A 13,484-nucleotide genomic window follows, 5' to 3' on the forward strand; every position below is an offset into this window, starting at 1 on the left:
ACGAAGTTCCCAGCGTTTTTGTGTAATTCACACCTTCAGGGGTGAGTACAGACTAAAAAGTTATTACCGACAAGGCTACTATACAGTAAAGGAAAGTGAGGTGAAGTCCTTAGTAGTTTAGTTACTAGTAGAATGCTTTGACAATTATATATGTGAACCCGGAAATTGTCGGTGCCCGAAGATTTTTGTATGGAATTGAAATCTTCGGGGTCATAGATATCAGATCCAGGAGATGGCACTTCCCAGCACTGAGCAACTCTGGTATTTTGCATAAATCCAAGATGGCTGTCGGCCAAACTGGGTCATACAGAAAAATGGTGATGCTAGAAGGATGGTTTTCAAGTAGGTGCCAGATTATTTTCATTATTGCTAAGTAACAAATTTATTCACTGAAAAATTTTACAGTTCTACTTGTTAAGTCAAACATGAAAATAATTCATAGATGAAATATATCCATTTACATCTTGACCATTTGATCAATGCCACCATGTAGTTCATTGATTTTGTGGCTGTACAACGATAAGAAATATGCATATGAATTGAGAAGAATACTGCTTAATTAATAACATACATTATTGTGTTTACAATTCAAGGTGCTGTCTCGTAATATCCAAGATTCACCTTTTTGTCTCTTAAAGCATGGAAAACAATTAATAATGCCTAGAGTGTTGAGGATGACCAGTTTTGTCTTGTTGGGGGACTATCTTCGTGAGGGTGACCGTTCATTCGATATCACCACATATCTGGAGAAGGTACCTGCATCTCCAACTGGTCGACTAGGTTTTGATTGTCTCATCAAACCGACACGTATCGCGCATCAGTTTGTGCGGGCAGAGAGAAAAGGGGATTGGCTTCTTCAGCAGCGTTGTCTCGGGCACATGGTACCGTACTTCTTTGTTGCTCGACACTGGCAATATGGCGTCACATCATCTTGTAAGATGCCGTAGATGCCATCTCTTCCGGCAGAGTCAAGTACGAACCTTCTCGCTGGGGCACCTTTATGTAGCCTCAATGAGGGTGTCTGGAACGGTGTTTCTGCTGATCAGTTCGGAGAGCAGACATATATCCAGAATCGGGTTCAATTCCCGGGCCGGTGGAAGTTGTTTGGACTTACTTCCTAGCCCCCATTAGTTCCTGTTCACCTAGCAGTACAGTAGGTACCTGTTGTAAGTCGAAAGTTGCGAATTCGTATTCAGGGAGTTGTTGGAGTTTCCAATAACTTGATGACATAAACCACTGACTCTTCAGACTTCTATGTCCTTGACGCTTCATGCTCCGACGCCCTTAACTCATGAGGCATAAAGGCAAGCATGAACTTAGCATGCTTCCCTGTTGGGCGCTGTAAACGCTTCTGCGCTTCGCCTTACACAAGGATGTAAGGGAGTGCAAAAAAAAAAATAAAATAAAATAAAATAAAATACATATATATATATATATATATATATATATATATATATATATATATATATATATATATATATATATATATATATATATATATATATATATATATATATATATATATCCAGAATGGCAAGTCCAGGGGTACGTTGTCTGCCGAGTATTATCTTTTTCTTTGTGCCAGCATGTGACGCACTATACCTGAAAGGCCCTGTGTAGACACCACAAACATCCTTCTAGCATATCCCTATCCATAGTTATGACCATTTTCCTTTATGGCCCAGTGTGGCCGACGATCATCTTGGCTTTATGCAAATTACGGGAGTAGCTCAATGCTGGGAAAGTGCCATAACCTGTATCCCATATATGTGCCTCCTGAGGAATTACAATTCCATAAAAAAAAATCTTAGGTACCGACAATTTCCGGGTCCGACAACATTCTACAGGGACAGCAGGTGTCCACTATATTCAGGTTACTAAGTAGTCACCCAACCCTTTTACCTGGTTACAAAGCTTCATAATGGCCAAATTATTCAATTTGAATACTGTACAGTCCTGGCCTGTAGGATATCAAATCTAATCAGGATCTTATCAAAGTAAAGTCAAGAACCATGGGTTTCCAAGGGGTAATAAACAACCGGAAGAGAAGACATTTCTTTACTAAGAAATAATCACAAAAGTTTTAACTCTGCCACCACTCAAACAATAAACAGCACTGGAATCAAACAATTCCTAAAACAAAACATAAATCAATAAAACAAAGTACAGTTATTTCCTACGGCTGTAGATGAATCTTCCTTCTAACCAGCACTGTAGAATGTTCTGGTAACGCGGTGATCCGCCCTCCTCAGGGCGAGGTCCGAGTGAAGCAGTCGGAAGGTCCAAGGCAGCTTCCTCACTTGGCGCCGGCGGGCGACAGGACACGGACGGTGGATAGGGAGTGGTGGAAGTGATGATCACGTGGCAGTAGCTGGAGTAGGTGACCGGGGACTTAGTCCACGAGCCCCGGGAGCCTCCGATGAGTACACAACCAGAGAAGGAATAGAACAGCTGGGTGAAGTAACAGCCATGGTGAAGGCTGGGTTGTGGCTGACCGACGGCGTACCAGCAGGGGCCTTCTCAGTTCTCACCTCCGTCTCGCCTCCGGCAGAGTGGGGCTTTGAACAAGCGGCTACCAGGAGACAGTTGAAACCATCCACCTAAGAAATAAAACAGAGGCCCTTAACGTCAGGTTCCATCGCCTAGGGAAGAAGGTTTGAGACAAGCTCCTGGACGACCTTCACAGCCCAGACCACTTACGAGGGGAAGACATCGACGGAGGGCGACCCCACGCCTGGTGGCCCCGGAGTCTGCCCGCACTACAACCCAACCCGCGACCCATCTATGTCCGCCACAGTGATTCATCTTAGATTAAAACTTAGATGATATAAGTTCACATTTAACAAGGCACAATCTAGTGAGTCCATAACGTAAAGAGTATAAGATTTTAAGTTTAGTTATTTTAAGTTTGAGTTTAGTTATAATGAGATCTTTGCCCGTTTACCCCCAAATAAAGTACAGTATATTACACTCTTTGCATGGAACCTTGTTAATGCAACCACCCGCATTGCTGGGAGAATTCCTAACATCTGCTTTACAATGCATGCAGTAATATATATATATATATATATATATATATATATATATATATATATATATATATATATATATATATATATATATATATATATATATGATAATGTAAATGAGGACATCTTCTCTGAAGATGTCTACAAGATTTATCAAGAATCTTATCCACGTTTCATGTGGATTTACATGAAAATATATATATATATATATATATATATATATATATATATATATATATATATATATATATATATATATATATCTAAGACATTGTCCGGGTTGCGGATTTCCGACTTTATGGATACTCTCCCTAAAGTCCATTTTGGGATTGCGGACGAATATCCGTTTGAACGTCAAGTAGTGCGGCTGAGTGTGGAAGAGACTTGCAGAGTAGGCGTAAGGCGGCTAGACAAGTAGTCCTGTAAGGCGCCATTTTGCTCTTAGTCAAGTTGTTAGAACGCCACAGTGCGCATTCTCTAATTAACATCTCCAAAATTCTTTCGTAAATCAACTTCATTGTGCTGCAAAATGACTGGCATGCGATAGCGAGAGTGTAGAACCTGCTCGTAAACGTAAATTATTAGATGTATAGCAGAAAATTTAATTAATGAAGCAGTGTGAAGGAGGAAAACTATCGCCACGCTTTTGTTACCTCAACCGTACACACAGTGAAGGGCAGAGCTCGTATAAAGGAACACGTGAAAGGCTCAGTGCCCCTTGAAATCTACTGTGATAAAGAAGCAGCGACCACATGTTATCTGTGAGATGGAAAACTTACAATGTGAATGAGCATATCAGCACCTGGATTTAAGGTAAATGGAATTACTTTACGTACAGTAGTTTTGTAGTTGCTTAATCGTATTATTGTACTTATATTTATTTCATATTGCTAATTTTCATTCATTTAAAAGTATTGTACCGTGTCGGTATAGTTATTATATATACAGTACATTATGTGTACTGCATGTGTTCAATGATTACAGTACCTATGAAAAGGGTCATTTCCGGTTTACGGATAATTCCCTAGTTACTGATGAGTCAATTGCTTGCACTTTTGTAATCACAAGTCTTACACATCGGACAAACAGCCAGTAGTTATAGAGAATGTTAGATCAGAGGGTTCTATCCTACCTTAACACGAGAGGTGGTTAGTACCTTAGTAAAGAATAGTATTTCATAAACATTTTCTTCGCAAAGCCAACAATATCATATCTGGTTGACGCCGTCTGCCGGAGACAGGTCACAAAGGATATTCATAAATGAAAAGGGTATATGCCCTCAGGATTAAATAATATGCCTCGGTATGGGTACCTCCTGGATTAGTCCAGAACCCAAAAGGAAGGTTCCTTCATCATGTCAGAATAAAATATTTGGAAATTTTTGGAAGTTTTCTGTCTAATTGTAATGCTAAGGCTTCCAAGTTTTGACCTGCAAATTGATTTTGAAATTGAAAAGAATAAAAACAACCATTTTGATCCTTTAGCATCATGTTTTCATTATCTAGAAGTCAGATGTTCAAGTGAAGAAGAACTTGGTGTTTCCATAGGGTGGATAATGATAAGTCTAGAGGCACCTGAACCCATAATACACCTCTTGTTACTTCATAACCAAGCAGCTAAAACAAGTTCATATGGACATATAACCTGGACATAATTAGGTTTATAACCAATCTGAATAATACAGAATAAAACAAATTTCATCTAAATATGTGAAGTTGTGTCATGTAATTATGCTCATAGAGAAATACACTACTGTATGTAGGGAGGGATTTTAGGGAGTTAATATGCCCTGTATTGGGAGTTGTTAAAATGATCACACTGTGCAACGTTTGACCTACCTTACATATATCAAGTCTGGTCTCTCTTACAGTGGCCAAACACTCTACTATTGTAGTACGTATCAACGCTCTCTGAAATTTAAGACTGTGGCTTTGATATCCCGATCAGGTCGCCAAGTATTTACCTCACCATTTTAGAACTAAATGTAATTACCGGATATTTAAACTTAGCATTGTACTTATATGTGGCTAAACGGCGTAGAAAAATGTGAAGAAGCTGAGTCAGCTGACTTCTGAAGTTGGTTTAAATTTAGTAACACCGCGACTCCTGTTGTCTCGGTAGGGTTGTCAAAATCCTTCGACCGTTGTGTCATATTGTCTCATACAGAATCGTGAAGATACTTTTGAAGCGAGCTACGTTCACTTTAGCAGCTACCTCCATTTTCAAAACTATGAGTGAACCGTGTCATAATTCTCCACTTCATTATTCGAGGATTTAGCAAATGTTTCCATAAATTTCCAAATGTCACATAATTATACAGTAGCTAATAACAACAGATCTTTGCTCCGTTCGTCACTGTGTCATTCCAGTTCGCATGCTCTGTTTGCTCTTGTCAGTCACTCTGCTCTGGCCTTTGTGAAAAAGATTAAACATTATAGTTAAATCACAGTTCAAAGGAAGCAGTTCTATACGAGTTATTCCAAATATTCCTCGTTGAAATTAACAAAAAAAAAAAAAACCATTGCGTCAATCAGCTTAATTCCCATTGTATATTCGAGGCCACTATGATAATAAGGGATTCCGCGTGGCTTCATGACAGCGACACTTAACTCACCCTGGACTTTTTAATAAATGATTTTGTGTTGATGGAGGGTTATGGTGTGTGTATGGCGGTCCTGATGTTATGGTGTGTGTATGACGGCCCTGATGTTATGGTGTGTGTATGGCGGTCCTGATGTTATGGTTGTGTATGACGGTCCTGATGTTATGGTGTGTGTATGACGGTCCTGATGTTATGGTGTGTATGTCCCTGATGTTATGGTGTGTGTATGGCGGTCCTGATGGTATGGTGTGTATGGCGGTCCTGATGTTATGGTGTGTGTATGACGGTCCTGATGTTATGGTGTGTATGACGGTCCTGGTGTTATGGTGTGTGTATGGCGGTCCTGATGTTATGGTGTGTGTATGACGGTCCTGATGTTATGGTGTGTATGACGGCCTGATGTTATGGTGTGTATGACGGCCATGATGTTATGGTGTGTGTATGACGGTCCTGATGGTATGGTGTGTGTATGACGGCCCTGATGTTATGGTGTGTGTATGGCGGTCCTGATGTTATGGTTGTGTATGACGGTCCTGATGTTATGGTGTGTGTATGACGGTCCTGATGTTATGGTCCCTGTATGATGGTCATGGTTACGTAGGTTATAGTGTGTGTATGAAGGTCCTGGTGATGTAGGTTATGGTATGTGTATGACGGTCTTTATGTTATGGTGTGTGTATGTCCTTGTGATGTAAGTTATTGTGCCTGTATTGTGGTTTTGGACCTAGTTATGGTGTATGCATGACCTGTCCTAATGTTATGGTGCATGGATTAAGGTCTTGGTGACGTAGGTTATGGTGTGTGTATGATGGTCCTGGTGATGCACTTTATGGTGCGTGTATGAAGGTCTTGGTGACGTAGATTATGGTAAAGGTGATGGTCGTGAGAAGGGTCCACACACACACACACACACACACACATATACAGTTATACACACACATATACACACACACACACACACACACACACGCGCGCGCGCGAGCGCGTTACTACTACTATTTTGCTGTAACTCGGAATCGAATATGATGATCATCCGGTTATAATACAATTATATGAGTTATTAAAAATGTCACTTTCGTTGCTGAGCTCTGAGGTGACTCACGAGGCCGATACGGGATCAGCAGGATCATCCACAGATGTTGCACGTGTGGAGGGCTACATCTAGTGCGGGAGGGGCGGCGGCAGCGTCTTTCCGGCGTCGGCGCTTGTATGCCTCGGTTTGCAGTCTTGCTAACTCGAAAGTATTGAGCATCATCTTGTGTGGTGCTCCTCCAAGCGTTACGGTGTGGAGTAATCGTCTCCCAGGTGAGGGGTGTCGATTTAGCACTTTTTTCAGGTTTGTCTAAAGACTATCCTAATACTTTTTCCGTTGTCTGCTAGCATTTCGTTTACCATTCGTTAGGTGACTGTAAAGTAGCCACTTTGGCAGTGTACTGTTGTTCATGCAGGTAAAATGGCTTGTCCAACGCAGTTGTTCATGGATAATGGTAGCCTCGAAGCTCCTATAGTTGGTATCAGCGAGAATGCAGTCATTCGTTCTCTTTGTTTTCCCAGCGAACTCGGAGGAAGGAATGTAGACTACTTTGGTGAAAGTTGTCAAATGCTTTGAGGTGCCTCCTGCATGCAATCCAAGTCTCACTGCCATGTAGCAGGGTGGGGAGGACCACTGGTTGATACACGTAAAACTTTGTAGATAATTTCAGCTCCCTACAGCTGAAGACACGGTTACGGAATCTGCCAAAGGCTTGAGATGCACATCTGATCTGAAGTTGAATCTCTAATCGATGACCGCGGTGGTGGACAGGTGGGAGCCATGGTACTGGAAATGGGTAACATTAGAGGGGGTAGTACCGTTAAGTTGGATGAATGGTGAAGGAGTGGTTAAAACAGGGGCAGGCTGAAAGAGAATCTAAGTCTTACGTGCATTCACCTTAAGGCCGAATTGTACATACGCATCTGCAAAGGTGTTTAGGTTCTCCTGTAGGTCGCGTTCAGTGTAAACGACGAAGGTGAAGTCGTCTACATACTGAAGTTCAGTGATGGAAGCTGACGATACCGTTGTTCCTGCCTGCAGTCGTCTTTTATTGCAAACTCCGTTCATTAGGTCCTGGTACTGTATGTTTAGCCGCCGCCTAAATTGGCACTGGCACGAATAAGGAAGGCAGCCAAGAAAATGGAAAAGAAATTTGGTGCAAGTACACATGCTTGTTTTACCCCCGTTTGGATGGGGAAGAACTCAGACTGGGTACCTCTGTACAGGACACTGCCGTTCATGCCGTCGTGGAGTTGCCTCACAATGGCAATGAAATTTGGCGGGCAGCAAAAACGACTGAGGATCTATCAGAGGCCTTCCCTGTTGACCGAGTCGAATGCCTTAGTAAGGTCAACGGAGGCCATGTAAAAGTCATGCTTCTGTTCTCTGTACTTTTCCTGTATCTGGCGGGCAGCAAAGATCATGTCAGCGGTACCACGTGATGGTCTAAAGCCATATTGAGGTTCTGGGAGTAAGTTTTCGCCTCAGGGCAGCAGCGAAATCCCACGGTAGTTGCCACATTCTGACCGGTCTCCCTTGTTCTTATAAATATTGACGATGGAGGCATCTTTAAGAGCTTGAAGGATTTCCTCTTTTTCCCATATATTCGCCCAGAGAAAGTAGGCTGGCTGTTAAGCAGAGGTCCTCCATTAAGCCCTGTGGCTTTGTTATTTTTTATCCAGAGATGGAGGAAAGCTGAGGTGGGTCAGCTCTGGATGCTGAGGGACCTGCTGGGTATCCAGAACATTCTCATCTCTGTTTCGGTTGAGCAGCGAATGGCAGTGCTTTTTCCAGCGCTGATAGATGCCTTCTTCGTCGGAAGAGTGAAGGGGGGGTCGTGCCATGAGTAATTTAAGCGGAATTGAAAGATTCACGCATCTTGTGTGCTACATTTTTTTGCATTTTATGCGCTTTATTTTTCCACCATTCGTTCATTGGTTTTCGAAGTTTTCGCAGGACCACCGTTTTCTTCTCGTGGAAGGGTAGTTTTGCCGGACAGTGAGAGCAACACGATTACTAATTAGCGAGTACTTCGATTTCTGGGTCGTTTTCATCAAACCAATCCTGGTATTTTCTTTTGATCACGCCGGGTGTCTCGTTGCAGGTTTTTGTGATAACAGCTTTGATGAAAGACGTTTCAGCACTGGGATTTTGATTGTTTGTTGTTGGTTTGTTTATCAGCCCATCGTTGAACAGCTCCCTGAAGGCATGTGCTACCTCTGGATCCTTCAGACGCTTAGTGTTAAAACCTCTTCTGGAGGCTTGTTGCCTTCACTGTTTATGGGCGACATGAAGGGAGAGTTTGCCTTTGACGAACCGATGATCTGTATCAAAGTGGTCTGAGCCACACATGGCTCGGGTGAGGAAGACATCTCGGCGATCTCTTTCTCTGACAATGATGTAGTCAATGTGATGCCAATGTTCGGATCGTGGGTGTTGCCCAAAACCCTTGAATTTGTCGGCCTACCTAAACAAGGTGTTGCTGAGGAGGAGTTGGCCGTTGGGTTTACACTTGCCTACCCGTTTCTCTGTATGATTCCCTGTCATATGTCAGCATCTCTCCAACTGTGGCATTAAGGTCACTTAGGAGCACAACCTTATCTTCTCTGGGGATAGAGGTTAGCACTCTCTTAAGATTGGCATAAAACGCTTCAGTGATGTCATCCTCTGCATCCAGTGTTGGGGCGTAAGCACTGATGAAGAAGGCATGACGTGAGTGATTCAGTGGGACTCGAAGCGTCATGAGGCACTCGTTGATCCCAACAGGAATTTCAGTTAGCCTATGTAGGATGGATTGGTGAATGGTAGAGCCAACTCCATAAATGTGGTTTCTCTCTGAAGCAGGCTTACTCTTCCAGAAGAAAGTATATCCAGGCACCTGTTTTATGAGTCGACCCTCGTCTAGGAGCCGGGAATCACTAATGGCTGCCATGTAGATATTATACCTAGACAGCTCTTTTGCCACAAGGACGGTTCTTCTTTCAGGACGCTCATTTATGCCAGTATCCACAAGGGTCCTGATATTCCATGCAGCGACCGTAAGACGTTGCTTAGTTTGTTTTTGCTTTGATCTGTGTTTGTGATTATGTTTTCTACTGAATAAGGATGACCTTACTGGGTGCGGTTGCCCAGTTAGGTTGGCCCTTTAGGCAGGCTATATTTATGGCTCTTTTTCTAGCCCCCTCCCCATATGGCATGACAGGGTGACTCCTGGTAAGGGGTGCTCAGTCGCACAACCTGGACTGGATTGTAATGCTACTTTATTTTTTTTTTACGGGAATTAGCCCAATGCGGCACAGGTGGAACGACCCACAACGAGGCCCAGGGGGCGAAAAATTAAGAATAAACAGAAATTATGAATAGAAAAGAAAAGGGTTATATTAATCTACACCACGAAGATGCCGGACAATCATCTTTTTGAAGTGAGTCAGATTGCATGAGTATGGAAACACAGAAGAAGGCGAAGCATTCCACAGTTTGGCTGTGTGAGGAAAGATAATGCACTATAACGGGTTATTCTAGTGTGACCGACATCCACAGAGAAACGGTGGGCACCACAGGCAAAACGTATGTTACGAGCACACGGCCTTGCCGGCGGTCCACCGAACATTGCCCGTTAAAGTACCTGTAAAAGAGAGAGAGTGAAGCAACTTTGCGGCGAAAAGAAACGGAAGAAAGATTGTCAACTAAAGGAGGAGCGTTAATAAGACGAAATTCCTTTGATTCCACACTATCTAACAGTTGGACAGAAGAAGAGCCACCCCAGATAGAGTAGTACTCCAAATTAGGGCAACTGCTCAGGAGTGAAGTAGCTACGGTATTTGTACAGCATTCCCAACTTTCGGGAGGCAGCTTTAGCAATGTTGAGGATGTGTGGCTTCCATGACATATTAAAGGAAATGGTGAGACCTAGCATATCAATTTTAGAATTGGCAGAATGATAGCGTCCTGCAATGTAATTGGTGGGAGATCATCTAATTTAGAAAGTGTAATTGGTAAATACTGAGTTTTATTCGTATTGAATTTAATCAAATTTCTACCTCCGCATTCGGAGATGCTGCACAGATCCGCATTGATAGATGTAATAATATCATCTCTAGAAACAGATCTAGTTTGAGAGTTAGGATGAAGGGGAAAATGTTAAGAAGAGTGAAGAGTAAATCATCAGCGTAAGAATGGATAGAATTAGTATAGTGTGAAATAAATCATTGGTAAAACGAAGGAAGAGAGTAGGTGAAAGAACAGAACCCTGTGGGACACCACTATTGGTAGAGAAAGAGCGAGAGATCGAGCCCTCGACAACAGCTGCCATGGATTGGTTCTCAAGGAAGCTAGAGATTAGAAAACAAAGTGGGGTAGAGAAACCATAGGAGGGAAGTTTAGAAAGTAAAGACTTGTGCCATGCCCTGTCAAATGCTTTGGAGATGTCGAGGGCGAAGACAAAAGTTTCCCCATAATCCCTAAGAGAGGATGACCACATATGGGTGCAGTAGGAGAGCAGATCGCCAGTAGATCTCGTCTGGCGAAAGCCATAATGGTGAAGAAAATGGGAGTTCAAGATAGTTTCGAAAATCTTAGAGAGAGATGAAGTTAGGGCAATGGGACGATAGTTAGAGAGATTGGAATGGTCACCCTTCTTCGGGAATGGCTGAACCGAGGCATGCTTCCAAGAAGAAGGAAAAGTTTGGATTTTGAGGCAGAGGCGAAAGAGGCGAGCAATCACAGAGCCAGAGCTTCAGCACACTCCCTCAGAACACGGGGGGGTATTCCGTCCGGTCCATGCGCCTCATTCACATCCAACCTGGATAACACACCGGCAACACTGTTTATGGAGATTATAGGAAAGTGCATAGGTTCAGTAGAAGGAGCAGGGGTATGAGGGATAGAGTTGGAACCGTCTATGCTGCCCCTGTGCAGAGTTTGGCTGAGATTTTTTTTTTTTTTTTACGGGGATTAGCCCACCCGAGCACAGGTTACTGACCCACATCGGGGTCTGGGGGGCGAAAATATAATAATAATAATAATAATAATAATAATAATAATAATAATAATAATAATAATAATAATAATAATAAATTTAAATAGATAAAAATTATGACCAAAAACTAAAAATACTACTAATAATAATCATAAATAAATACACAGGCGAAAAACTAAATATAAAGAGAGAAACGATACACAGCATGTTGTGTTGTCAATAGTAAGAGAAACAATTGAGATCCTGCAATTGTGTGTAAATGAGGCAGTAAGTCAGATCAGCAACCTGGGACTTGGTCACTATTTTTGTGATGCCATATGGCAGCAGGGTCTACCATAGACAACACATTATGCTTCCAATATCTTCCCTGTTTGAGGTACTACCACTGGTCTGTCGCCATAGGACTTTTGGGGGGATAAGGGTTTGAGGATGATGAGCTGGTTGATGGTTGCACGTGAGTTGATTTATGCGGTGAGGCAGGAGCTCAGGCTGCAACCATACATCTTAGCTCTCCCTTTCCTGATCCAGTGGTGCAAATAGTTGCAACGACTGGGGAGAGGGTGAGTTGTCAATGGACTGCCGATAGCCCAGTTTGTTGGGTTTCGCCTTAATAGCTTGTGCATCTTATATTGCCTTCATCCGCCAGTGTAATCGTTGGATTCCCACGTTGGTCACCTCTTCCACCTACAGTATAACGCCGTTGGAGTTTTACTAGAGCTCTGTAAGCATGTTTGCATGATGTGGGGCCCCACCTACCAAGGTTAATCTGCAAGTCAACGAGGCATTGGTTAGGAGGCGTGTCCACAAGCCAGTGGGCCTATGCGCCGTCCCACTGGGGCCCACATAAGAACATAATAACATAAAAAAATAAGAAGTCTGCAATAGGCCGGTTGGCCTGTGCATGGCAGCTCCTGTCGAGAGTTACTACCTCTCTCTATCATCCAGGAATATATCTAGCCTCCTTTTAAAACTTTCCAGCCTTCCAAGACATACTACAAAGTTGCTAAGCTTGTTCCACTCGTCTACCACCCTATTTGGGAACCAGTTCCTTCCTATCTCCCTCCTAAACCTAAACTTATCCAACTTAAATCTGTTGCTATGGATTTAAGTTAGTAGCGTTTTACCAAATCTGGCTTGGAAACACGAGGTTCCATATATATAAGTACAAGTCCGCGCGTTTTATGGGCTAATGAAATATATATGGAACCTAGTGTTTCGAAGCCGCATTTGGTAAAACGCTACTCTCTGATCACTTAAGTGGCACGGGCAATCCCCTTGGAGGTTCACGGCGCCATAAGCTCGATGAACAGGCCTTGTGTGAAATATAACAAAGTCTAGGATTGCATTTTGTGTCCTAGTGGTGTAAGAGGTAACGTTCCCCAGTCTCACACATAAGATCGTGGGTTCCAATCCTGGCGGGATGAGGTTGTTGATTATATGTAGAAATCCGTGCTATTTATGGGCTTATGAAATATATATATATATATATATATATATATATATAGTCATACAAACTTTCTTTCCTATGCCAATCCTCACAAAGAAAGTTATTAGGTAGACGCTGGACCAATTCATGTTTTATTCAAGGCGATAATAGAGTACTGAGCGCAAGGGATGCCGCTAGCTGGTGCAGGAAGCTTGTATTCAATTTCAAGAGTAGCATTAAAACCTGAGTATCCCTGCGGTGTGGTCAGTTAATTAAGACTTACTGGAAGACATTGTTGCGCGTGCAACAATGTGTTCAACGACGGCAAAGATTACCTTGTAGTCCTCCTTGTACAAGTAATTCCGGCCGTTACGGGTACTGGTGTGATTTCTCCTGGGATCCAGTTTGGCTTTGTT

Source organism: Homarus americanus, unplaced genomic scaffold, assembly GCF_018991925.1.
Source record: "Homarus americanus isolate GMGI-L3 unplaced genomic scaffold, GMGI_Hamer_2.0 scaffold25467, whole genome shotgun sequence".
Lineage (NCBI taxonomy): Eukaryota > Metazoa > Arthropoda > Malacostraca > Decapoda > Nephropidae > Homarus > Homarus americanus.